The 24886-nt window shown below is 53.5% G+C and overlaps 1 protein-coding gene across 1 annotated transcript in view; it reads right to left on the reverse strand.

Moving 5' to 3' along the window:
- The window catches only part of LOC139367317 (plexin-A2-like), a 346959-nt gene that overhangs the window by 68231 nt on the left and 253842 nt on the right, over positions 1 to 24886 (reverse strand). The gene's annotated exons all lie outside the window — the stretch shown is intronic.

Here is a 24886-nt window from a genome sequence, read left to right on the forward strand (position 1 = left end):
GTCAAATATAAATCACAGTCAGAAACCCGGCCGACACCCCACGGCGGATCAATGCAGCTTCATCATAAGGCGTGATCAGGTGTCTCCCTCCGCCGGCAGGTGGCCAGATCAAATGACATAATAAAACCAGGAGGCCTATCGATCGACGCTTGTGGAAAGTAATAAAGAACAAGAATCAATCATGGTGTTGAGGGAGATGAAGAGAGACGGCGCGAGAGAGAGCCAGAGAGAAAGAGAAAATGAGAAAGAGAGATGGAGAGTAGGGTGGCCACATCATTGTTTCTCTAGCGCTTATCTCCTGAATCACAATTAATGAGGCCAAGAGAGCTCCTGGTTGGGCTGAGAGGAAGAGATTTACTCCCAGGCAGGGACCAGTGTTTCTCCTATATGCAATCGTGGCCGCCACTTCAAAACATAAATAATAATAATATACTATATAATATATCTATAAATGTATTTTTTTTTAAATGGGGTGGTAAAACGTTTTCACAGTAAACTTAAACTTTCATCACGCACACCTGTCCCCCGTTCCCACTGATTAGTACTTGTATAAGTGTTCCCTTTGGTTTCCATTGGGCTGTCAATTATTGTTCCAATGCGTGTGAGTTTGTGCGCGTGTGTACCTGTGCTGTGTGTTTTGGCTTTCGTGCCGTTGTGGATAGCGCAGATGATTACGGGTCTCGTCCCATGTGTTAATCACTGTGCGCGTGCGTACCTGTGCTGTGTGTTTTGGCTTTCGTGCCGTTGTGGATAGCGTAGATGATTACGGGGCTCAGTGTGTTAATCACTGTGCGCGTGCGTACCTGTGCTGTGTGTTTTGGCTTTCGTGCCGTTGTGGATAGCGTAGATGATTACGGGGCTCAGTGTGTTAATCACTGTGCGCGTGCGTACCTGTGCTGTGTGTTTTGGCTTTCGTGCCGTTGTGGATAGCGTAGATGATTACGGGGCTCAGTGTGTTAATCACTGTGCGCGTGCGTACCTGTGCTGTGTGTTTTGGCTTTCGTGCCGTTGTGGATAGCGCAGATGATTACGGGGCTCGTCCCGTGTGTTAATCACTGTGCGCGTGCGTACCTGTGCTGTGTGTTTTGGCTTTCGTGCCGTTGTGGATAGCGCAGATGATTACGGGGCTCAGTGTGTTAATCACTGTGCGCGTGTGAACCTGTGCTGTGTGTTTTGGCTTTCGTGCCGTTGTGGATAGCGCAGATGATTACGGGGCTCCGTGTGTTAATCACTGTGCGCGTGCGTACCTGTGCTGTGTGTTTTGGCTTTCGTGCCGTTGTGGATAGCGCAGATGATTACGGGGCTCGTCCCGTGTGTTAATCACTGTGCGCGTGCGTACCTGTGCTGTGTGTTTTGGCTTTCGTGCCGTTGTGGATAGCGCAGATGATTACGGGGCTCAGTGTGTTAATCACTGTGCGCGTGCGTACCTGTGCTGTGTGTTTTGGCTTTCGTGCCGTTGTGGATAGCGCAGATGATTACGGGTCTCGTCCCGTGTGTTAATCACTGTGCACGTGCGTACCTGTGCTGTGTGTTTTGGCTTCCGTGCCGTTGTGGATAGCGCAGATGATTACGGGGCTCAGTGTGTTAATCACTGTGCGCGTGCGTACCTGTGCTGTGTGTTTTGGCTTCCGTGTCGTTGTGGATAGCGCAGATGATTACGGGGCTCAGTGTGTTAATCACTGTGCGCGTGCGTACCTGTGCTGTGTGTTTTGGCTTCCGTGCCGTTGTGGATAGCGCAGATGATTACGGGGCTCAGTGTGTTAATCACTGTGCGCGTGCGTACCTGTGCTGTGTGTTTTGGCTTCCGTGCCGTTGTGGATAGCGCAGATGATTACGGGGCTCAGTGTGTTAATCACTGTGCGCGTGCGTACCTGTGCTGTGTGTTTTGGCTTCCGTGCCGTTGTGGATAGCGCAGATGATTACGGGGCTCAGTGTGTTAATCACTGTGCGCGTGCGTACCTGTGCTGTGTGTTTTGGCTTTCGTGCCGTTGTGGATAGCGCAGATGATTACGGAGCTCAGTGTGTTAATCACTGTGCGCGTGTGTACCTGTGCTGTGTGTTTTGGCTTCCGTGCCGTTGTGGATAGCGCAGATGATTACGGGGCTCAGTGTGTTAATCACTGTGCGCGTGTGTACCTGTGCTGTGTGTTTTGGCTTCCGTGCCGTTATGGATAGCGCAGATGATTACGGGGCTCAGTGTGTTAATCACTGTGCGCGTGCGTACCTGTGCTGTGTGTTTTGGCTTTCGTGCCGTTGTGGATAGCGTAGATGATTACGGGGCTCAGTGTGTTAATCACTGTGCGCGTGCGTACCTGTGCTGTGTGTTTTGGCTTCCGTGCCGTTGTGGATAGCGCAGATGATTACGGGGCTCCGTGTGTTAATCACTGTGCGCGTGCGTACCTGTGCTGTGTGTTTTGGCTTCCGTGCCGTTGTGGATAGCGCAGATGATTACGGGGCTCAGTGTGTTAATCACTGTGCGCGTGTGTACCTGTGCTGTGTGTTTTGGCTTCCGTGCCGTTGTGGATAGCGCAAATGATTACGGGGCTCAGTGTGTTAATCACTGTGCGCGTGCGTACCTGTGCTGTGTGTTTTGGCTTCCGTGCCGTTGTGGATAGCGCAGATGATTACGGGGCTCAGTGTGTTAATCACTGTGCGCGTGCGTACCTGTGCTGTGTGTTTTGGCTTCCGTGCCGTTGTGGATAGCGCAGATGATTACGGGGCTCAGTGTGTTAATCACTGTGCGCGTGCGTACCTGTGCTGTGTGTTTTGGCTTCCGTGCCGTTGTGGATAGCGCAGATGATTACGGGGCTCAGTGTGTTAATCACTGTGCGCGTGCGTACCTGTGCTGTGTGTTTTGGCTTTCGTGCCGTTGTGGATAGCGTAGATGATTACGGGGCTCAGTGTGTTAATCACTGTGCGCGTGCGTACCTGTGCTGTGTGTTTTGGCTTTCGTGCCGTTGTGGATAGCGTAGATGATTACGGGGCTCAGTGTGTTAATCACTGTGCGCGTGCGTACCTGTGCTGTGTGTTTTGGCTTTCGTGCCGTTGTGGATAGCGCAGATGATTACGGGTCTCGTCCCGTGTGTTAATCACTGTGCGCGTGCGTACCTGTGCTGTGTGTTTTGGCTTCCGTGCCGTTGTGGATAGCGCAGATGATTACGGGGCTCAGTGTGTTAATCACTGTGCGCGTGCGTACCTGTGCTGTGTGTTTTGGCTTCCGTGCCGTTGTGGATAGCGCAGATGATTACGGGGCTCAGTGTGTTAATCACTGTGCGCGTGCGTACCTGTGCTGTGTGTTTTGGCTTCCGTGCCGTTGTGGATAGCGCAGATGATTACGGGGCTCAGTGTGTTAATCACTGTGCGCGTGCGTACCTGTGCTGTGTGTTTTGGCTTCCGTGCCGTTGTGGATAGCGCAGATGATTACGGGGCTCAGTGTGTTAATCACTGTGCGCGTGCGTACCTGTGCTGTGTGTTTTGGCTTCCGTGCCGTTGTGGATAGCGCAGATGATTACGGGGCTCAGTGTGTTAATCACTGTGCGCGTGCGTACCTGTGCTGTGTGTTTTGGCTTTCGTGCCGTTGTGGATAGCGCAGATGATTACGGGGCTCAGTGTGTTAATCACTGTGCGCGTGTGTACCTGTGCTGTGTGTTTTGGCTTCCGTGCCGTTGTGGATAGCGCAGATGATTACGGGGCTCAGTGTGTTAATCACTGTGCGCGTGCGTACCTGTGCTGTGTGTTTTGGCTTCCGTGCCGTTGTGGATAGCGCAGATGATTACGGGGCTCAGTGTGTTAATCACTGTGCGCGTGCGTACCTGTGCTGTGTGTTTTGGCTTCCGTGCCGTTGTGGATAGCGCAGATGATTACGGGGCTCAGTGTGTTAATCACTGTGCGCGTGCGTACCTGTGCTGTGTGTTTTGGCTTCCGTGCCGTTGTGGATAGCGCAGATGATTACGGGGCTCAGTGTGTTAATCACTGTGCGCGTGCGTACCTGTGCTGTGTGTTTTGGCTTTCGTGCCGTTGTGGATAGCGCAGATGATTACGGGGCTCAGTGTGTTAATCACTGTGCGCGTGCGTACCTGTGCTGTGTGTTTTGGCTTTCGTGCCGTTGTGGATAGCGCAGATGATTACGGGGCTCAGTGTGTTAATCACTGTGCGCGTGCGTACCTGTGCTGTGTGTTTTGGCTTTCGTGCCGTTGTGGATAGCGCAGATGATTACGGGTCTCGTCCCGTGTGTTAATCACTGTGCGCGTGCGTACCTGTGCTGTGTGTTTTGGCTTCCGTGCCGTTGTGGATAGCGCAGATGATTACGGGGCTCAGTGTGTTAATCACTGTGCGCGTGCGTACCTGTGCTGTGTGTTTTGGCTTCCGTGCCGTTGTGGATAGCGCAGATGATTACGGGGCTCAGTGTGTTAATCACTGTGCGCGTGCGTACCTGTGCTGTGTGTTTTGGCTTCCGTGCCGTTGTGGATAGCGCAGATGATTACGGGGCTCAGTGTGTTAATCACTGTGCGCGTGCGTACCTGTGCTGTGTGTTTTGGCTTCCGTGCCGTTGTGGATAGCGCAGATGATTACGGGGCTCAGTGTGTTAATCACTGTGCGCGTGCGTACCTGTGCTGTGTGTTTTGGCTTCCGTGCCGTTGTGGATAGCGCAGATGATTACGGGGCTCAGTGTGTTAATCACTGTGCGCGTGCGTACCTGTGCTGTGTGTTTTGGCTTTCGTGCCGTTGTGGATAGCGCAGATGATTACGGGGCTCAGTGTGTTAATCACTGTGCGCGTGCGTACCTGTGCTGTGTGTTTTGGCTTCCGTGCCGTTGTGGATAGCGCAGATGATTACGGGGCTCCGTGTGTTAATCACTGTGCGCGTGCGTACCTGTGCTGTGTGTTTTGGCTTTCGTGCCGTTGTGGATAGCGCAGATGATTACGGGGCTCAGTGTGTTAATCACTGTGCGCGTGCGTACCTGTGCTGTGTGTTTTGGCTTTCGTGCCGTTGTGGATAGCGCAGATGATTACGGGGTCTCAGTGTGTTAATCACTGTGCGCGTGCGTACCTGTGCTGTGTGTTTTGGCTTCCGTGCCGTTGTGGATAGCGCAGATGATTACGGGGCTCAGTGTGTTAATCACTGTGCGCGTGCGTACCTGTGCTGTGTGTTTTGGCTTCCGTGCCGTTGTGGATAGCGCAGATGATTACGGGGCTCAGTGTGTTAATCACTGTGCGCGTGCGTACCTGTGCTGTGTGTTTTGGCTTCCGTGCCGTTGTGGATAGCGCAGATGATTACGGGGCTCAGTGTGTTAATCACTGTGCGCGTGTGTACCTGTGCTGTGTGTTTTGGCTTCCGTGCCGTTGTGGATAGCGCAGATGATTACGGGGCTCCGTGTGTTAATCACTGTGCGCGTGCGTACCTGTGCTGTGTGTTTTGGCTTCCGTGCCGTTGTGGATAGCGCAGATGATTACGGGGCTCAGTGTGTTAATCACTGTGCGCGTGTGTACCTGTGCTGTGTGTTTTGGCTTCCGTGCCGTTGTGGATAGCGCAAATGATTACGGGGCTCAGTGTGTTAATCACTGTGCGCGTGCGTACCTGTGCTGTGTGTTTTGGCTTCCGTGCCGTTGTGGATAGCGCAGATGATTACGGGGCTCAGTGTGTTAATCACTGTGCGCGTGCGTACCTGTGCTGTGTGTTTTGGCTTCCGTGCCGTTGTGGATAGCGCAGATGATTACGGGGCTCAGTGTGTTAATCACTGTGCGCGTGCGTACCTGTGCTGTGTGTTTTGGCTTCCGTGCCGTTGTGGATAGCGCAGATGATTACGGGGCTCAGTGTGTTAATCACTGTGCGCGTGCGTACCTGTGCTGTGTGTTTTGGCTTTCGTGCCGTTGTGGATAGCGCAGATGATTACGGGGCTCAGTGTGTTAATCACTGTGCGCGTGCGTACCTGTGCTGTGTGTTTTGGCTTTCGTGCCGTTGTGGATAGCGCAGATGATTACGGGGCTCAGTGTGTTAATCACTGTGCGCGTGCGTACCTGTGCTGTGTGTTTTGGCTTTCGTGCCGTTGTGGATAGCGCAGATGATTACGGGTCTCGTCCCGTGTGTTAATCACTGTGCGCGTGCGTACCTGTGCTGTGTGTTTTGGCTTCCGTGCCGTTGTGGATAGCGCAGATGATTACGGGGCTCAGTGTGTTAATCACTGTGCGCGTGCGTACCTGTGCTGTGTGTTTTGGCTTCCGTGCCGTTGTGGATAGCGCAGATGATTACGGGGCTCAGTGTGTTAATCACTGTGCGCGTGCGTACCTGTGCTGTGTGTTTTGGCTTCCGTGCCGTTGTGGATAGCGCAGATGATTACGGGGCTCAGTGTGTTAATCACTGTGCGCGTGCGTACCTGTGCTGTGTGTTTTGGCTTCCGTGCCGTTGTGGATAGCGCAGATGATTACGGGGCTCAGTGTGTTAATCACTGTGCGCGTGCGTACCTGTGCTGTGTGTTTTGGCTTCCGTGCCGTTGTGGATAGCGCAGATGATTACGGGGCTCAGTGTGTTAATCACTGTGCGCGTGCGTACCTGTGCTGTGTGTTTTGGCTTTCGTGCCGTTGTGGATAGCGCAGATGATTACGGGGCTCAGTGTGTTAATCACTGTGCGCGTGCGTACCTGTGCTGTGTGTTTTGGCTTCCGTGCCGTTGTGGATAGCGCAGATGATTACGGGGCTCAGTGTGTTAATCACTGTGCGCGTGCGTACCTGTGCTGTGTGTTTTGGCTTTCGTGCCGTTGTGGATAGCGCAGATGATTACGGGGCTCAGTGTGTTAATCACTGTGCGCGTGCGTACCTGTGCTGTGTGTTTTGGCTTTCGTGCCGTTGTGGATAGCGCAGATGATTACGGGTCTCAGTGTGTTAATCACTGTGCGCGTGCGTACCTGTGCTGTGTGTTTTGGCTTCCGTGCCGTTGTGGATAGCGCAGATGATTACGGGGCTCAGTGTGTTAATCACTGTGCGCGTGCGTACCTGTGCTGTGTGTTTTGGCTTCCGTGCCGTTGTGGATAGCGCAGATGATTACGGGGCTCAGTGTGTTAATCACTGTGCGCGTGCGTACCTGTGCTGTGTGTTTTGGCTTCCGTGCCGTTGTAGATAGCGCAGATGATTACGGGGCTCAGTGTGTTAATCACTGTGCGCGTGCGTACCTGTGCTGTGTGTTTTGGCTTCCGTGCCGTTGTGGATAGCGCAGATGATTACGGGGCTCAGTGTGTTAATCACTGTGCGCGTGCGTACCTGTGCTGTGTGTTTTGGCTTTCGTGCCGTTGTGGATAGCGCAGATGATTACGGGGCTCAGTGTGTTAATCACTGTGCGCGTGTGTACCTGTGCTGTGTGTTTTGGCTTCCGTGCCGTTGTGGATAGCGCAGATGATTACGGGGCTCAGTGTGTTAATCACTGTGCGCGTGTGTACCTGTGCTGTGTGTTTTGGCTTCCGTGCCGTTATGGATAGCGCAGATGATTACGGGGCTCAGTGTGTTAATCACTGTGCGCGTGCGTACCTGTGCTGTGTGTTTTGGCTTCCGTGCCGTTGTGGATAGCGCAGATGATTACGGGGCTCCGTGTGTTAATCACTGTGCGCGTGCGTACCTGTGATGTGTGTTTTGGCTTCCGTGCCGTTGTGATAGCGCAGATGATTACGGGGCTCCGTGTGTTAATCACTGTGCGCGTGCGTACCTGTGCTGTGTGTTTTGGCTTTCGTGCCGTTGTGGATAGCGCAGATGATTACGGGGCTCAGTGTGTTAATCACTGTGCGCGTGTGTACCTGTGCTGTGTGTTTTGGCTTCCGTGCCGTTGTGGATAGCGCAGATGATTATGGGGCTCCGTGTGTTAATCACTGTGCGCGTGTGTACCTGTGCTGTGTGTTTTGGCTTCCGTGCCGTTGTGGATAGCGTAGATGATTACGGGGCTCAGTGTGTTAATCACTGTGCGCGTGCGTACCTGTGCTGTGTGTTTTGGCTTTCGTGCCGTTGTGGATAGCGCAGATGATTACGGGGCTCAGTGTGTTAATCACTGTGCGCGTGCGTACCTGTGCTGTGTGTTTTGGCTTTCGTGCCGTTGTGGATAGCGCAGATGATTACGGGGCTCAGTGTGTTAATCACTGTGCGCGTGCGTACCTGTGCTGTGTGTTTTGGCTTCCGTGCCGTTGTGGATAGCGCAGATGATTACGGGGCTCCGTGTGTTAATCACTGTGCGCGTGCGTACCTGTGCTGTGTGTTTTGGCTTTCGTGCCGTTGTGGATAGCGCAGATGATTACGGGGCTCAGTGTGTTAATCACTGTGCGCGTGCGTACCTGTGCTGTGTGTTTTGGCTTTCGTGCCGTTGTGGATAGCGCAGATGATTACGGGGCTCAGTGTGTTAATCACTGTGCGCGTGCGTACCTGTGCTGTGTGTTTTGGCTTTCGTGCCGTTGTGGATAGCGCAGATGATTACGGGGCTCAGTGTGTTAATCACTGTGCGCGTGTGTACCTGTGCTGTGTGTTTTGGCTTCCGTGCCGTTGTGGATAGCGCAGATGATTACGGGGCTCAGTGTGTTAATCACTGTGCGCGTGTGTACCTGTGCTGTGTGTTTTGGCTTCCGTGCCGTTGTGGATAGCGCAGATGATTACGGGGCTCAGTGTGTTAATCACTGTGCGCGTGCGTACCTGTGCTGTGTGTTTTGGCTTCCGTGCCGTTGTGGATAGCGCAGATGATTACGGGGCTCCGTGTGTTAATCACTGTGCGCGTGCGTACCTGTGATGTGTGTTTTGGCTTCCGTGCCGTTGTGATAGCGCAGATGATTACGGGGCTCCGTGTGTTAATCACTGTGCGCGTGCGTACCTGTGCTGTGTGTTTTGGCTTTCGTGCCGTTGTGGATAGCGCAGATGATTACGGGGCTCAGTGTGTTAATCACTGTGCGCGTGTGTACCTGTGCTGTGTGTTTTGGCTTCCGTGCCGTTGTGGATAGCGCAGATGATTATGGGGCTCCGTGTGTTAATCACTGTGCGCGTGTGTACCTGTGCTGTGTGTTTTGGCTTCCGTGCCGTTGTGGATAGCGTAGATGATTACGGGGCTCAGTGTGTTAATCACTGTGCGCGTGCGTACCTGTGCTGTGTGTTTTGGCTTTCGTGCCGTTGTGGATAGCGCAGATGATTACGGGGCTCAGTGTGTTAATCACTGTGCGCGTGCGTACCTGTGCTGTGTGTTTTGGCTTTCGTGCCGTTGTGGATAACGTAGATGATTACGGGGCTCAGTGTGTTAATCACTGTGCGCGTGCGTACCTGTGCTGTGTGTTTTGGCTTCCGTGCCGTTGTGGATAGCGCAGATGATTACGGGGCTCCGTGTGTTAATCACTGTGCGCGTGCGTACCTGTGCTGTGTGTTTTGGCTTTCGTGCCGTTGTGGATAGCGCAGATGATTACGGGTCTCAGTGTGTTAATCACTGTGCGCGTGCGTACCTGTGCTGTGTGTTTTGGCTTCCGTGCCGTTGTGGATAGCGCAGATGATTACGGGGCTCAGTGTGTTAATCACTGTGCGCGTGCGTACCTGTGCTGTGTGTTTTGGCTTCCGTGCCGTTGTGGATAGCGCAGATGATTACGGGGCTCAGTGTGTTAATCACTGTGCGCGTGCGTACCTGTGCTGTGTGTTTTGGCTTCCGTGCCGTTGTGGATAGCGCAGATGATTACGGGGCTCAGTGTGTTAATCACTGTGCGCGTGCGTACCTGTGCTGTGTGTTTTGGCTTTCGTGCCGTTGTGGATAGCGCAGATGATTACGGGGCTCAGTGTGTTAATCACTGTGCGCGTGTGTACCTGTGCTGTGTGTTTTGGCTTCCGTGCCGTTGTGGATAGCGCAGATGATTACGGGGCTCAGTGTGTTAATCACTGTGCGCGTGTGTACCTGTGCTGTGTGTTTTGGCTTCCGTGCCGTTATGGATAGCGCAGATGATTACGGGGCTCAGTGTGTTAATCACTGTGCGCGTGCGTACCTGTGCTGTGTGTTTTGGCTTCCGTGCCGTTGTGGATAGCGCAGATGATTACGGGGCTCCGTGTGTTAATCACTGTGCGCGTGCGTACCTGTGCTGTGTGTTTTGGCTTCCGTGCCGTTGTGGATAGCGCAGATGATTACGGGGCTCCGTGTGTTAATCACTGTGCGCGTGCGTACCTGTGCTGTGTGTTTTGGCTTTCGTGCCGTTGTGGATAGCGCAGATGATTACGGGGCTCAGTGTGTTAATCACTGTGCGCGTGTGTACCTGTGCTGTGTGTTTTGGCTTCCGTGCCGTTGTGGATAGCGCAGATGATTATGGGGCTCCGTGTGTTAATCACTGTGCGCGTGTGTACCTGTGCTGTGTGTTTTGGCTTCCGTGCCGTTGTGGATAGCGTAGATGATTACGGGGCTCAGTGTGTTAATCACTGTGCGCGTGCGTACCTGTGCTGTGTGTTTTGGCTTTCGTGCCGTTGTGGATAGCGCAGATGATTACGGGGCTCAGTGTGTTAATCACTGTGCGCGTGCGTACCTGTGCTGTGTGTTTTGGCTTTCGTGCCGTTGTGGATAGCGTAGATGATTACGGGGCTCAGTGTGTTAATCACTGTGCGCGTGCGTACCTGTGCTGTGTGTTTTGGCTTCCGTGCCGTTGTGGATAGCGCAGATGATTACGGGGCTCCGTGTGTTAATCACTGTGCGCGTGCGTACCTGTGCTGTGTGTTTTGGCTTTCGTGCCGTTGTGGATAGCGCAGATGATTACGGGTCTCAGTGTGTTAATCACTGTGCGCGTGCGTACCTGTGCTGTGTGTTTTGGCTTCCGTGCCGTTGTGGATAGCGCAGATGATTACGGGGCTCAGTGTGTTAATCACTGTGCGCGTGCGTACCTGTGCTGTGTGTTTTGGCTTCCGTGCCGTTGTAGATAGCGCAGATGATTACGGGGCTCAGTGTGTTAATCACTGTGCGCGTGCGTACCTGTGCTGTGTGTTTTGGCTTCCGTGCCGTTGTGGATAGCGCAGATGATTACGGGGCTCAGTGTGTTAATCACTGTGCGCGTGCGTACCTGTGCTGTGTGTTTTGGCTTTCGTGCCGTTGTGGATAGCGCAGATGATTACGGGGCTCAGTGTGTTAATCACTGTGCGCGTGTGTACCTGTGCTGTGTGTTTTGGCTTCCGTGCCGTTGTGGATAGCGCAGATGATTACGGGGCTCAGTGTGTTAATCACTGTGCGCGTGTGTACCTGTGCTGTGTGTTTTGGCTTCCGTGCCGTTATGGATAGCGCAGATGATTACGGGGCTCAGTGTGTTAATCACTGTGCGCGTGCGTACCTGTGCTGTGTGTTTTGGCTTCCGTGCCGTTGTGGATAGCGCAGATGATTACGGGGCTCCGTGTGTTAATCACTGTGCGCGTGCGTACCTGTGATGTGTGTTTTGGCTTCCGTGCCGTTGTGAATAGCGCAGATGATTACGGGGCTCCGTGTGTTAATCACTGTGCGCGTGCGTACCTGTGCTGTGTGTTTTGGCTTTCGTGCCGTTGTGGATAGCGCAGATGATTACGGGGCTCAGTGTGTTAATCACTGTGCGCGTGTGTACCTGTGCTGTGTGTTTTGGCTTCCGTGCCGTTGTGGATAGCGCAGATGATTATGGGGCTCCGTGTGTTAATCACTGTGCGCGTGTGTACCTGTGCTGTGTGTTTTGGCTTCCGTGCCGTTGTGGATAGCGTAGATGATTACGGGGCTCAGTGTGTTAATCACTGTGCGCGTGCGTACCTGTGCTGTGTGTTTTGGCTTTCGTGCCGTTGTGGATAGCGCAGATGATTACGGGGCTCAGTGTGTTAATCACTGTGCGCGTGCGTACCTGTGCTGTGTGTTTTGGCTTTCGTGCCGTTGTGGATAGCGTAGATGATTACGGGGCTCAGTGTGTTAATCACTGTGCGCGTGCGTACCTGTGCTGTGTGTTTTGGCTTCCGTGCCGTTGTGGATAGCGCAGATGATTACGGGGCTCCGTGTGTTAATCACTGTGCGCGTGCGTACCTGTGCTGTGTGTTTTGGCTTTCGTGCCGTTGTGGATAGCGCAGATGATTACGGGGCTCAGTGTGTTAATCACTGTGCGCGTGCGTACCTGTGCTGTGTGTTTTGGCTTTCGTGCCGTTGTGGATAGCGCAGATGATTACGGGGCTCAGTGTGTTAATCACTGTGCGCGTGCGTACCTGTGCTGTGTGTTTTGGCTTTCGTGCCGTTGTGGATAGCGCAGATGATTACGGGGCTCAGTGTGTTAATCACTGTGCGCGTGTGTACCTGTGCTGTGTGTTTTGGCTTCCGTGCCGTTGTGGATAGCGCAGATGATTACGGGGCTCAGTGTGTTAATCACTGTGCGCGTGTGTACCTGTGCTGTGTGTTTTGGCTTCCGTGCCGTTGTGGATAGCGCAGATGATTACGGGGCTCAGTGTGTTAATCACTGTGCGCGTGCGTACCTGTGCTGTGTGTTTTGGCTTCCGTGCCGTTGTGGATAGCGCAGATGATTACGGGGCTCCGTGTGTTAATCACTGTGCGCGTGCGTACCTGTGATGTGTGTTTTGGCTTCCGTGCCGTTGTGAATAGCGCAGATGATTACGGGGCTCCGTGTGTTAATCACTGTGCGCGTGCGTACCTGTGCTGTGTGTTTTGGCTTTCGTGCCGTTGTGGATAGCGCAGATGATTACGGGGCTCAGTGTGTTAATCACTGTGCGCGTGTGTACCTGTGCTGTGTGTTTTGGCTTCCGTGCCGTTGTGGATAGCGCAGATGATTATGGGGCTCCGTGTGTTAATCACTGTGCGCGTGTGTACCTGTGCTGTGTGTTTTGGCTTCCGTGCCGTTGTGGATAGCGCAGATGATTACGGGGCTCAGTGTGTTAATCACTGTGCGCGTGCGTACCTGTGCTGTGTGTTTTGGCTTTCGTGCCGTTGTGGATAGCGCAGATGATTACGGGGCTCAGTGTGTTAATCACTGTGCGCGTGCGTACCTGTGCTGTGTGTTTTGGCTTTCGTGCCGTTGTGGATAGCGCAGATGATTACGGGGCTCAGTGTGTTAATCACTGTGCGCGTGCGTACCTGTGCTGTGTGTTTTGGCTTTCGTGCCGTTGTGGATAGCGCAGATGATTACGGGGCTCAGTGTGTTAATCACTGTGCGCGTGCGTACCTGTGCTGTGTGTTTTGGCTTTCGTGCCGTTGTGGATAGCGCAGATGATTACGGGGCTCAGTGTGTTAATCACTGTGCGCGTGCGTACCTGTGCTGTGTGTTTTGGCTTCCGTGCCGTTGTGGATAGCGCAGATGATTACGGGGCTCAGTGTGTTAATCACTGTGCGCGTGCGTACCTGTGCTGTGTGTTTTGGCTTTCGTGCCGTTGTGGATAGCGCAGATGATTACGGGGCTCAGTGTGTTAATCACTGTGCGCGTGCGTACCTGTGCTGTGTGTTTTGGCTTTCGTGCCGTTGTGGATAGCGCAGATGATTACGGGGCTCGTCCCGTGTGTTAATCACTGTGCGCGTGCGTACCTGTGCTGTGTGTTTTGGCTTCCGTGCCGTTGTGGATAGCGCAGATGATTACGGGGCTCAGTGTGTTAATCACTGTGCGCGTGCGTACCTGTGCTGTGTGTTTTGGCTTTCGTGCCGTTGTGGATAGCGCAGATGATTACGGGGCTCAGTGTGTTAATCACTGTGCGCGTGTGTACCTGTGCTGTGTGTTTTGGCTTCCGTGCCGTTGTGGATAGCGCAGATGATTATGGGGCTCCGTGTGTTAATCACTGTGCGCGTGTGTACCTGTGCTGTGTGTTTTGGCTTCCGTGCCGTTGTGGATAGCGTAGATGATTACGGGGCTCAGTGTGTTAATCACTGTGCGCGTGCGTACCTGTGCTGTGTGTTTTGGCTTTCGTGCCGTTGTGGATAGCGCAGATGATTACGGGGCTCAGTGTGTTAATCACTGTGCGCGTGCGTACCTGTGCTGTGCGTTTTGGCTTTCGTGCCGTTGTGGATAACGTAGATGATTACGGGGCTCAGTGTGTTAATCACTGTGCGCGTGCGTACCTGTGCTGTGTGTTTTGGCTTCCGTGCCGTTGTGGATAGCGCAGATGATTACGGGGCTCCGTGTGTTAATCACTGTGCGCGTGCGTACCTGTGCTGTGTGTTTTGGCTTTCGTGCCGTTGTGGATAGCGCAGATGATTACGGGTCTCAGTGTGTTAATCACTGTGCGCGTGCGTACCTGTGCTGTGTGTTTTGGCTTCCGTGCCGTTGTGGATAGCGCAGATGATTACGGGGCTCAGTGTGTTAATCACTGTGCGCGTGCGTACCTGTGCTGTGTGTTTTGGCTTCCGTGCCGTTGTAGATAGCGCAGATGATTACGGGGCTCAGTGTGTTAATCACTGTGCGCGTGCGTACCTGTGCTGTGTGTTTTGGCTTCCGTGCCGTTGTGGATAGCGCAGATGATTACGGGGCTCAGTGTGTTAATCACTGTGCGCGTGCGTACCTGTGCTGTGTGTTTTGGCTTTCGTGCCGTTGTGGATAGCGCAGATGATTACGGGGCTCAGTGTGTTAATCACTGTGCGCGTGTGTACCTGTGCTGTGTGTTTTGGCTTCCGTGCCGTTGTGGATAGCGCAGATGATTACGGGGCTCAGTGTGTTAATCACTGTGCGCGTGTGTACCTGTGCTGTGTGTTTTGGCTTCCGTGCCGTTATGGATAGCGCAGATGATTACGGGGCTCAGTGTGTTAATCACTGTGCGCGTGCGTACCTGTGCTGTGTGTTTTGGCTTCCGTGCCGTTGTGGATAGCGCAGATGATTACGGGGCTCCGTGTGTTAATCACTGTGCGCGTGCGTACCTGTGATGTGTGTTTTGGCTTCCGTGCCGTTGTGAATAGCGCAGATGATTACGGGGCTCCGTGTGTTAATCACTGTGCGCGTGCGTACCTGTGCTGTGTGTTTTGGCTTTCGTGCCGTTGTGGATAGCGCAGATGATTACGGGGCTCAGTGTGTTAATCACTGTGCGCGTGTGTACCTGTGCTGTGTGTTTTGGCTTCCGTGCCGTTGTGGATAGCGCAGATGATTATGGGGCTCCGTGTGTTAATCACTGTGCGCGTGTGTACCTGTGCTGTGTGTTTTGGCTTCCGTGCCGTTGTGGATAGCGTAGATGATTACGGGGCTCAGTGTGTTAATCACTGTGCGCGTGCGTACCTGTGCTGTGTGTTTTGGCTTTCGTGCCGTTGTGGATAGCGCAGATGATTACGGGGCTCAGTGTGTTAATCACTGTGCGCGTGCGTACCTGTGCTGTGTGTTTTGGCTTTCGTGCCGTTGTGGATAGCGTAGATGATTACGGGGCTCAGTGTGTTAATCACTGTGCGCGTGCGTACCTGTGCTGTGTGTTTTGGCTTCCGTGCCGTTGTGGATAGCGCAGATGATTACGGGGCTCCGTGTGTTAATCACTGTGCGCGTGCGTACCTGTGCTGTGTGTTTTGGCTTTCGTGCCGTTGTGGATAGCGCAGATGATTACGGGGCTCAGTGTGTTAATCACTGTGCGCGTGCGTACCTGTGCTGTGTGTTTTGGCTTTCGTGCCGTTGTGGATAGCGCAGATGATTACGGGGCTCAGTGTGTTAATCACTGTGCGCGTGCGTACCTGTGCTGTGTGTTTTGGCTTTCGTGCCGTTGTGGATAGCGCAGATGATTACGGGGCTCAGTGTGTTAATCACTGTGCGCGTGCGTACCTGTGCTGTGTGTTTTGGCTTCCGTGCCGTTGTGGATAGCGCAGATGATTACGGGGCTCAGTGTGTTAATCACTGTGCGCGTGTGTACCTGTGCTGTGTGTTTTGGCTTCCGTGCCGTTATGGATAGCGCAGATGATTACGGGGCTCAGTGTGTTAATCACTGTGCGCGTGCGTACCTGTGCTGTGTGTTTTGGCTTCCGTGCCGTTGTGGATAGCGCAGATGATTACGGGGCTCCGTGTGTTAATCACTGTGCGCGTGCGTACCTGTGATGTGTGTTTTGGCTTCCGTGCCGTTGTGAATAGCGCAGATGATTACGGGGCTCCGTGTGTTAATCACTGTGCGCGTGCGTACCTGTGCTGTGTGTTTTGGCTTTCGTGCCGTTGTGGATAGCGCAGATGATTACGGGGCTCAGTGTGTTAATCACTGTGCGCGTGTGTACCTGTGCTGTGTGTTTTGGCTTCCGTGCCGTTGTGGATAGCGCAGATGATTATGGGGCTCCGTGTGTTAATCACTGTGCGCGTGTGTACCTGTGCTGTGTGTTTTGGCTTCCGTGCCGTTGTGGATAGCGTAGATGATTACGGGGCTCAGTGTGTTAATCACTGTGCGCGTGCGTACCTGTGCTGTGTGTTTTGGCTTTCGTGCCGTTGTGGATAGCGCAGATGATTACGGGGCTCAGTGTGTTAATCACTGTGCGCGTGCGTACCTGTGCTGTGTGTTTTGGCTTTCGTGCCGTTGTGGATAGCGTAGATGATTACGGGGCTCAGTGTGTTAATCACTGTGCGCGTGCGTACCTGTGCTGTGTGTTTTGGCTTCCGTGCCGTTGTGGATAGCGCAGATGATTACGGGGCTCCGTGTGTTAATCACTGTGCGCGTGCGTACCTGTGCTGTGTGTTTTGGCTTTCGTGCCGTTGTGGATAGCGCAGATGATTACGGGGCTCAGTGTGTTAATCACTGTGCGCGTGCGTACCTGTGCTGTGTGTTTTGGCTTTCGTGCCGTTGTGGATAGCGCAGATGATTACGGGGCTCAGTGTGTTAATCACTGTGCGCGTGCGTACCTGTGCTGTGTGTTTTGGCTTCCGTGCCATTGTGGATAGCGCAGATGATTACGGGGCTCAGTGTGTTAATCACTGTGCGCGTGCGTACCTGTGCTGTGTGTTTTGGCTTTCGTGCCGTTGTGGATAGCGCAGATGATTACGGGGCTCAGTGTGTTAATCACTGTGCGCGTGCGTACCTGTGCTGTGTGTTTTGGCTTTCGTGCCGTTGTGGATAGCGCAGATGATTACGGGGCTCGTCCCGTGTGTTAATCACTGTGCGCGTGCGTACCTGTGCTGTGTGTTTTGGCTTCCGTGCCGTTGTGGATAGCGCAGATGATTACGGGGCTCAGTGTGTTATTCACTGTGCGCGTGTGTACCTGTGCTGTGTGTTTTGGCTTTCGTGCCGTTGTGGATAGCGCAGATGATTACGGGGCTCAGTGTGTTAATCACTGTGCGCGTGCGTACCTGTGCTGTGTGTTTTGGCTTTCGTGCCGTTGTGGATAGCGCAGATGATTACGGGGCTCAGTGTGTTAATCACTGTGCGCGTGCGTACCTGTGCTGTGTGTTTTGGCTTTCGTGCCGTTGTGGATAGCGCAGATGATTACGGGTCTCGTCCCGTGTGTTAATCACTGTGCGCGTGCGTACCTGTGCTGTGTGTTTTGGCTTTTGTGCCGTTGTGGATAGCGCAGATGATTACGGGGCTCAGTGTGTTAATCACTGTGCGCGTGCGTACCTGTGCTGTGTGTTTTGGCTTCCGTGCCGTTGTGGATAGCGCAGATGATTACGGGGCTCAGTGTGTTAATCACTGTGCGCGTGTGTACCTGTGCTGTGTGTTTTGGCTTCCGTGCCGTTGTGGATAGCGCAGATGATTACGGGGCTCAGTGTGTTAATCACTGTGCGCGTGCGTACCTGTGCTGTGTGTTTTGGCTTCCGTGCCGTTGTGGATAGCGCAGATGATTACGGGGCTCCGTGTGTTAATCACTGTGCGCGTGCGTACCTGTGATGTGTGTTTTGGCTTCCGTGCCGTTGTGAATAGCGCAGATGATTACGGGGCTCCGTGTGTTAATCACTGTGCGCGTGCGTACCTGTGCTGCGTGTTTTGGCTTTCGTGCCGTTGTGGATAGCGCAGATGATTACGGGGCTCAGTGTGTTAATCACTGTGCGCGTGTGTACCTGTGCTGTGTGTTTTGGCTTCCGTGCCGTTGTGGATAGCGCAGATGATTATGGGGCTCCGTGTGTTAATCACTGTGCGCGTGTGTACCTGTGCTGTGTGTTTTGGCTTCCGTGCCGTTGTGGATAGCGTAGATGATTACGGGGCTCAGTGTGTTAATCACTGTGCGCGTGCGTACCTGTGCTGTGTGTTTTGGCTTTCGTGCCGTTGTGGATAGCGCAGATGATTACGGGGCTCAGTGTGTTAATCACTGTGCGTGTGCGTACCTGTGCTGTGCGTTTTGGCTTTCGTGCCGTTGTGGATAACGTAGATGATTACGGGGCTCAGTGTGTTAATCACTGTGCGCGTGCGTACCTGTGCTGTGTGTTTTGGCTTCCGTGCCGTTGTGGATAGCGCAGATGATTACGGGGCTCCGTGTGTTAATCACTGTGCGCGTGCGTACCTGTGCTGTGTGTTTTGGCTTTCGTGCCGTTGTGGATAGCGCAGATGATTACGGGTCTCAGTGTGTTAATCACTGTGCGCGTGCGTACCTGTGCTGTGTGTTTTGGCTTCCGTGCCGTTGTGGATAGCGCAGATGATTACGGGGCTCAGTGTGTTAATCACTGTGCGCGTGCGTACCTGTGCTGTGTGTTTTGGCTTCCGTGCCGTTGTGGATAGCGCAGATGATTACGGGGCTCAGTGTGTTAATCACTGTGCGCGTGCGTACCTGTGCTGTGTGTTTTGGCTTCCGTGCCGTTGTGGATAGCGCAGATGATTACGGGGCTCAGTGTGTTAATCACTGTGCGCGTGCGTACCTGTGCTGTGTGTTTTGGCTTTCGTGCCGTTGTGGATAGCGCAGATGATTACGGGGCTCAGTGTGTTAATCACTGTGCGCGTGTGTACCTGTGCTGTGTGTTTTGGCTTCCGTGCCGTTGTGGATAGCGCAGATGATTACGGGGCTCAGTGTGTTAATCACTGTGCGCGTGTGTACCTGTGCTGTGTGTTTTGGCTTCCGTGCCGTTATGGATAGCGCAGATGATTACGGGGCTCAGTGTGTTAATCACTGTGCGCGTGCGTACCTGTGCTGTGTGTTTTGGCTTCCGTGCCGTTGTGGATAGCGCAGATGATTACGGGGCTCCGTGTGTTAATCACTGTGCGCGTGCGTACCTGTGATGTGTGTTTTGGCTTCCGTGCCGTTGTGAATAGCGCAGATGATTACGGGGCTCCGTGTGTTAATCACTGTGCGCGTGCGTACCTGTGCTGTGTGTTTTGGCTTTCGTGCCGTTGTGGATAGCGCAGATGATTACGGGGCTCAGTGTGTTAATCACTGTGCGCGTGTGTACCTGTGCTGTGTGTTTTGGCTTCCGTGCCGTTGTGGATAGCGCAGATGATTATGGGGCTCCGTGTGTTAATCACTGTGCGCGTGTGTACCTGTGCTGTGTGTTTTGGCTTCCGTGCCGTTGTGGATAGCGCAGATGATTACGGGGCTCAGTGTGTTAATCACTGTGCGCGTGCGTACCTGTGCTGTGTGTTTTGGCTTTCGTGCCGTTGTGGATAGCGCAGATGATTACGGGGCTCAGTGTGTTAATCACTGTGCGCGTGCGTACCTGTGCTGTGTGTTTTGGCTTTCGTGCCGTTGTGGATAGCGCAGATGATTACGGGGCTCAGTGTGTTAATCACTGTGCGCGTGCGTACCTGTGCTGTGTGTTTTGGCTTCCGTGCCGTTGTGGATAGCGCAGATGATTACGGGGCTCCGTGTGTTAATCACTGTGCGCGTGCGTACCTGTGCTGTGTGTTTTGGCTTTCGTGCCGTTGTGGATAGCGCAGATGATTACGGGGCTCAGTGTGTTAATCACTGTGCGCGTGCGTACCTGTGCTGTGTGTTTTGGCTTCCGTGCCGTTGTGGATAGCGCAGATGATTACGGGGCTCAGTGTGTTAATCACTGTGCGCGTGCGTACCTGTGCTGTGTGTTTTGGCTTCCGTGCCGTTGTGGATAGCGCAGATGATTACGGGGCTCAGTGTGTTAATCACTGTGCGCGTGCGTACCTGTGCTGTGTGTTTTGGCTTCCGTGCCGTTGTGGATAGCGCAGATGATTACGGGGCTCAGTGTGTTAATCACTGTGCGCGTGCGTACCTGTGCTGTGTGTTTTGGCTTTCGTGCCGTTGTGGATAGCGCAGATGATTACGGGGCTCCGTGTGTTAATCACTGTGCGCGTGCGTACCTGTGCTGTGTGTTTTGGCTTTCGTGCCGTTGTGGATAGCGCAGATGATTACGGGGCTCAGTGTGTTAATCACTGTGCGCGTGTGTACCTGTGCTGTGTGTTTTGGCTTCCGTGCCGTTGTGGATAGCGCAGATGATTACGGGGCTCCGTGTGTTAATCACTGTGCGCGTGTGTACCTGTGCTGTGTGTTTTGGCTTCCGTGCCGTTGTGGATAGCGCAGATGATTACGGGGCTCAGTGTGTTAATCACTGTGCGCGTGCGTACCTGTGCTGTGTGTTTTGGCTTTCGTGCCGTTGTGGATAGCGCAGATGATTACGGGGCTCAGTGTGTTAATCACTGTGCGCGTGCGTACCTGTGCTGTGTGTTTTGGCTTCCGTGCCATTGTGGATAGCGCAGATGATTACGGGGCTCAGTGTGTTAATCACTGTGCGCGTGCGTACCTGTGCTGTGTGTTTTGGCTTTCGTGCCGTTGTGGATAGCGCAGATGATTACGGGGCTCAGTGTGTTAATCACTGTGCGCGTGCGTACCTGTGCTGTGTGTTTTGGCTTTCGTGCCGTTGTGGATAGCGCAGATGATTACGGGGCTCGTCCCGTGTGTTAATCACTGTGCGCGTGCGTACCTGTGCTGTGTGTTTTGGCTTCCGTGCCGTTGTGGATAGCGCAGATGATTACGGGGCTCAGTGTGTTATTCACTGTGCGCGTGTGTACCTGTGCTGTGTGTTTTGGCTTTCGTGCCGTTGTGGATAGCGCAGATGATTACGGGGCTCGTCCCGTGTGTTAATCACTGTGCGCGTGCGTACCTGTGCTGTGTGTTTTGGCTTTCGTGCCGTTGTGGATAGCGCAGATGATTACGGGGCTCAGTGTGTTAATCACTGTGCGCGTGCGTACCTGTGCTGTGTGTTTTGGCTTTCGTGCCGTTGTGGATAGCGCAGATGATTACGGGTCTCGTCCCGTGTGTTAATCACTGTGCGCGTGCGTACCTGTGCTGTGTGTTTTGGCTTTCGTGCCGTTGTGGATAGCGCAGATGATTACGGGGCTCAGTGTGTTAATCACTGTGCGCGTGCGTACCTGTGCTGTGTGTTTTGGCTTCCGTGCCGTTGTGGATAGCGCAGATGATTACGGGGCTCAGTGTGTTAATCACTGTGCGCGTGTGTACCTGTGCTGTGTGTTTTGGCTTCCGTGCCGTTATGGATAGCGCAGATGATTACGGGGCTCAGTGTGTTAATCACTGTGCGCGTGCGTACCTGTGCTGTGTGTTTTGGCTTCCGTGCCGTTGTGGATAGCGCAGATGATTACGGGGCTCCGTGTGTTAATCACTGTGCGCGTGCGTACCTGTGATGTGTGTTTTGGCTTCCGTGCCGTTGTGAATAGCGCAGATGATTACGGGGCTCCGTGTGTTAATCACTGTGCGCGTGCGTACCTGTGCTGTGTGTTTTGGCTTTCGTGCCGTTGTGGATAGCGCAGATGATTACGGGGCTCAGTGTGTTAATCACTGTGCGCGTGTGTACCTGTGCTGTGTGTTTTGGCTTCCGTGCCGTTGTGGATAGCGCAGATGATTATGGGGCTCCGTGTGTTAATCACTGTGCGCGTGTGTACCTGTGCTGTGTGTTTTGGCTTCCGTGCCGTTGTGGATAGCGTAGATGATTACGGGGCTCAGTGTGTTAATCACTGTGCGCGTGCGTACCTGTGCTGTGTGTTTTGGCTTTCGTGCCGTTGTGGATAGCGCAGATGATTACGGGGCTCAGTGTGTTAATCACTGTGCGCGTGCGTACCTGTGCTGTGTGTTTTGGCTTTCGTGCCGTTGTGGATAGCGTAGATGATTACGGGGCTCAGTGTGTTAATCACTGTGCGCGTGCGTACCTGTGCTGTGTGTTTTGGCTTCCGTGCCGTTGTGGATAGCGCAGATGATTACGGGGCTCCGTGTGTTAATCACTGTGCGCGTGCGTACCTGTGCTGTGTGTTTTGGCTTTCGTGCCGTTGTGGATAGCGCAGATGATTACGGGTCTCAGTGTGTTAATCACTGTGCGCGTGCGTACCTGTGCTGTGTGTTTTGGCTTCCGTGCCGTTGTGGATAGCGCAGATGATTACGGGGCTCAGTGTGTTAATCACTGTGCGCGTGCGTACCTGTGCTGTGTGTTTTGGCTTCCGTGCCGTTGTGGATAGCGCAGATGATTACGGGGCTCAGTGTGTTAATCACTGTGCGCGTGCGTACCTGTGCTGTGTGTTTTGGCTTCCGTGCCGTTGTGGATAGCGCAGATGATTACGGGGCTCAGTGTGTTAATCACTGTGCGCGTGCGTACCTGTGCTGTGTGTTTTGGCTTTCGTGCCGTTGTGGATAGCGCAGATGATTACGGGGCTCAGTGTGTTAATCACTGTGCGCGTGCGTACCTGTGCTGTGTGTTTTGGCTTCCGTGCCGTTGTGGATAGCGCAGATGATTACGGGGCTCAGTGTGTTAATCACTGTGCGCGTGCGTACCTGTGCTGTGTGTTTTGGCTTCCGTGCCGTTGTGGATAGCGCAGATGATTACGGGGCTCAGTGTGTTAATCACTGTGCGCGTGCGTACCTGTGCTGTGTGTTTTGGCTTCCGTGCCGTTGTGGATAGCGCAGATGATTACGGGGCTCAGTGTGTTAATCACTGTGCGCGTGCGTACCTGTGCTGTGTGTTTTGGCTTTCGTGCCGTTGTGGATAGCGCAGATGATTACGGGGCTCAGTGTGTTAATCACTGTGCGCGTGTGTACCTGTGCTGTGTGTTTTGGCTTCCGTGCCGTTGTGGATAGCGCAGATGATTACGGGGCTCAGTGTGTTAATCACTGTGCGCGTGCGTACCTGTGCTGTGTGTTTTGGCTTCCGTGCCGTTGTGGATAGCGCAGATGATTACGGGGCTCCGTGTGTTAATCACTGTGCGCGTGCGTACCTGTGATGTGTGTTTTGGCTTCCGTGCCGTTGTGAATAGCGCAGATGATTACGGGGCTCCGTGTGTTAATCACTGTGCGCGTGCGTACCTGTGCTGTGTGTTTTGGCTTTCGTGCCGTTGTGGATAGCGCAGATGATTACGGGGCTCAGTGTGTTAATCACTGTGCGCGTGTGTACCTGTGCTGTGTGTTTTGGCTTCCGTGCCGTTGTGGATAGCGCAGATGATTACGGGGCTCCGTGTGTTAATCACTGTGCGCGTGTGTACCTGTGCTGTGTGTTTTGGCTTCCGTGCCGTTGTGGATAGCGTAGATGATTACGGGGCTCAGTGTGTTAATCACTGTGCGCGTGCGTACCTGTGCTGTGTGTTTTGGCTTTCGTGCCGTTGTGGATAGCGCAGATGATTACGGGGCTCAGTGTGTTAATCACTGTGCGCGTGCGTACCTGTGCTGTGTGTTTTGGCTTTCGTGCCGTTGTGGATAGCGTAGATGATTACGGGGCTCAGTGTGTTAATCACTGTGCGCGTGCGTACCTGTGCTGTGTGTTTTGGCTTCCGTGCCGTTGTGGATAGCGCAGATGATTACGGGGCTCCGTGTGTTAATCACTGTGCGCGTGCGTACCTGTGCTGTGTGTTTTGGCTTTCGTGCCGTTGTGGATAGCGCAGATGATTACGGGGCTCAGTGTGTTAATCACTGTGCGCGTGCGTACCTGTGCTGTGTGTTTTGGCTTTCGTGCCGTTGTGGATAGCGCAGATGATTACGGGGCTCAGTGTGTTAATCACTGTGCGCGTGCGTACCTGTGCTGTGTGTTTTGGCTTTCGTGCCGTTGTGGATAGCGCAGATGATTACGGGGCTCAGTGTGTTAATCACTGTGCGCGTGTGTACCTGTGCTGTGTGTTTTGGCTTCCGTGCCGTTGTGGATAGCGCAGATGATTACGGGGCTCAGTGTGTTAATCACTGTGCGCGTGCGTACCTGTGCTGTGTGTTTTGGCTTCCGTGCCGTTGTGGATAGCGCAGATGATTACGGGGCTCAGTGTGTTAATCACTGTGCGCGTGCGTACCTGTGCTGTGTGTTTTGGCTTCCGTGCCGTTGTGGATAGCGCAGATGATTACGGGGCTCCGTGTGTTAATCACTGTGCGCGTGCGTACCTGTGATGTGTGTTTTGGCTTCCGTGCCGTTGTGGATAGCGCAGATGATTACGGGGCTCCGTGTGTTAATCACTGTGCGCGTGCGTACCTGTGCTGTGTGTTTTGGCTTTCGTGCCGTTGTGGATAGCGCAGATGATTACGGGGCTCAGTGTGTTAATCACTGTGCGCGTGTGTACCTGTGCTGTGTGTTTTGGCTTCCGTGCCGTTGTGGATAGCGCAGATGATTACGGGGCTCCGTGTGTTAATCACTGTGCGCGTGTGTACCTGTGCTGTGTGTTTTGGCTTCCGTGCCGTTGTGGATAGCGCAGATGATTACGGGGCTCAGTGTGTTAATCACTGTGCGCGTGCGTACCTGTGCTGTGTGTTTTGGCTTTCGTACCGTTGTGGATAGCGCAGATGATTACGGGGCTCAGTGTGTTAATCACTGTGCGCGTGCGTACCTGTGCTGTGTGTTTTGGCTTTCGTGCCGTTGTGGATAGCGTAGATGATTACGGGGCTCAGTGTGTTAATCACTGTGCGCGTGCGTACCTGTGCTGTGTGTTTTGGCTTCCGTGCCGTTGTGGATAGCGCAGATGATTACGGGGCTCCGTGTGTTAATCACTGTGCGCGTGCGTACCTGTGCTGTGTGTTTTGGCTTTCGTGCCGTTGTGGATAGCGCAGATGATTACGGGGCTCAGTGTGTTAATCACTGTGCGCGTGCGTACCTGTGCTGTGTG

Source organism: Oncorhynchus clarkii, chromosome 16 (assembly GCF_045791955.1).
Source record: "Oncorhynchus clarkii lewisi isolate Uvic-CL-2024 chromosome 16, UVic_Ocla_1.0, whole genome shotgun sequence".
In the NCBI taxonomy this organism is placed as follows: domain Eukaryota; kingdom Metazoa; phylum Chordata; class Actinopteri; order Salmoniformes; family Salmonidae; genus Oncorhynchus; species Oncorhynchus clarkii.